Source organism: Phyllostomus hastatus, unplaced genomic scaffold (genome assembly GCF_019186645.2).
Source record: "Phyllostomus hastatus isolate PE091 unplaced genomic scaffold, TTU_PhHast_1.1 phas_scaffold_93, whole genome shotgun sequence".
NCBI lineage: Eukaryota > Metazoa > Chordata > Mammalia > Chiroptera > Phyllostomidae > Phyllostomus > Phyllostomus hastatus.
Genome location: NW_025334042.1, coordinates 14,807,160 through 14,809,458, shown reverse-complemented (window position 1 = coordinate 14,809,458; position 2,299 = coordinate 14,807,160). Strand labels below are relative to the sequence as shown.

General features: G+C 39.9%; 1 long non-coding RNA gene across 1 annotated transcript; it reads right to left on the bottom strand.

Moving 5' to 3' along the window:
- Positions 1-291: 291 nt before the first annotated feature.
- LOC123812401 lies at positions 292-1,954 on the bottom strand. Its single transcript, XR_006784600.1, has 3 exons — positions 1,839-1,954; positions 1,308-1,417; positions 292-388 (listed from the first exon to the last, which is right to left on the bottom strand). It is a non-coding gene; the product is annotated as an uncharacterized LOC123812401 (long non-coding RNA).
- Between the last annotated feature and the right edge of the window lie 345 nt (positions 1,955-2,299).

The window sequence follows — 2,299 nt, the reverse complement described above, 5'->3', positions numbered from 1 at the left end:
ATTGTCAAAGTGGTGTAACTAATTTATTTTTGTATGGATTCTATATGTTTCATGAAATAGTATGATTACAATTTATCTCCCTGTATTGCTTGCTTATAGAGAAAAAGGACACACCCAACAGGGTGCTAATAACCTTCTGTTGCTTACATTTACCATTGTAAGTTCTTTTTCTGGTTTATACTTCAGTTTCTTGTAAGTCTGAGTCAGCTTCCCTGAGTCTGGTTACCTCTGGGCCTGACTCTTGGAGCACACAAGGTTCACAGCAGGACCTTGGGCAGTGACGAGTGGGCGAGACTCTGACAACACCTCCTGTTGGCAGCTCCGCTGGCTTCCCTGGAGACCCGTGACTTGCTGCCCACCTTCTGCTCACCATGGGGAAGAGAGCAATCTAGGAAGAGAAACCACAGATTGGTTTTCCAACAAATGGGAGGAGTTTTGCCCTGACTAAATCATGAACCAGCTTTATGTGATAATGGTTTTCAGAGAAGAAAAGCATTTTGTCCCCTTGTTGACCGGGAGTCTGGCTTTTTATGAGATATCTATTTAAAAGCTCCAGTAACTCAAACAATAACTTCACAACACCACAGGCTCTGCTAACATATTTCTTTCCCATTTAATAGTTTCCAGTTGTCCATCGCTTCGCTGTCTTGCCTTTTCTGGGCTTTGGTGTCATCGTGTGTCTCAAATCAATCCAAAGGGCACAAGCATCCAAACACCGGAAACCAGTCAGCTGAGGAGTCCTGGAGCTAGACTTCTCCAGGGGAAGATTTTCTTGTGTCACTCTGCAAAGTTAACTACCACTGCTTGCTAATTGGTCCCTGGATCTCCAGTCCTGCCTCCTCTCTAGTTCCCACACTGAGTGATCTTTCTCAAGTGCCTATATAAATATGTCACACTCAAGTTTGAAATCCTTCAGTGGCTGCCTGTTGCTCCCAGTTCAAGTCCCTACTCATCAAGAAGTCTTAATAAACCCTGTGGGTCTGTCCTTTGCTAATGCTCCCGTCTCTTTCTTCACCATTCATCTCTCTCATTCCAATGAGATCTACTGATCTACTTTATTAAAAATAAAGGCCTCTTGGCCTTTGCACATACACTTACTTCTCCTTTTTCTAGTTGCCTAGAAAGTTAAGTTTTTTTTTTGTTGAGACACTTCTTCTTTGGGAAGTATAACATTAATTCATTAAAAAAAATTTTTTTATCACCTTCAGTGTGCCAGACACTATTCTAGTCCATACTTGGAATACACTGTTGAACAAAACAGGGAAAGATCTACTTACCTTATTGGATCTAATGACCTGTTTACTTACCCTGTCTTCCCGAACTGCAAAATCCCTGAAGACAGGGCATGTGCATTATATACTACTGTATTCCCAGAGTTTAGAAGAATGCTAAATGCTCCCAGCATCAAGAACCATGGCTGGAACAAAGAAGATGGACAATATATACTTATTGAGAGGAGGAATTAAAGTGGATTTAGACAGAGTTTAGGTTTGAATCTAAGCCTTTCTGACTTCAATATCCATGATATTTGTATGACATATCTTGCTGGTTGTTTAGTTGAATATAGACATTGAGGATCAGAATTCTTAAGACCCTGGGAACCAAAATTCTGGTCAGTTAATCTAAAGTCATTATGCCTTTTTCTTGCCCAATCAGTTCCCTGCCAAAATTTGTTCATCAGCCACAAGCAGTTATAAGTCTCTCTTAATAGCATATAAGGAATTAGGTAGTGGGCAGGGGGACAGTACCAGCTGGTAAAACACTAAAACAAATAAATATATGTAAAATGGAAAATACCTTTAGGATCTAGAGGTGGTACAGAGAGAAGTGTAACTTACTTTATAGCAAGTGGCAGGGTCAGAGAAGCCTGTGGCAATGTAGGAAGGCCTGAATAAGATCCTGAGGTGATATGCACTCCTTTCTGTGTGCCCAAAATTGGGAGTCAGAGCATGTGAGGGATCTGTTTAGACTAAGTTACAACCCTGATTGCAGGCAGAATTAAGTAGAACCAAAATTCCTAGTTTCTAGTCATCCTTGAAACCACTTGAAACTCCTTATATAAAAAACTGTGTTGTAATGCATTCATTTAAAACAAATAGTCCTGGATTAACCATTACATAACCTTTCACCTACATGTCTATTTGAGTATTTTAGGTCATTGTTCTCTCTTAGGAATGATTTTTTCCATAAGTCCCTTTTTTTTTCTGTTGTTCTAGTATGTAAAAGATACCTTGATTTTAAATGGAAGGTGAAGTAGCGTAAACCAAATGCACTTTTGGCTTTGTGAACTCTGTGCAAG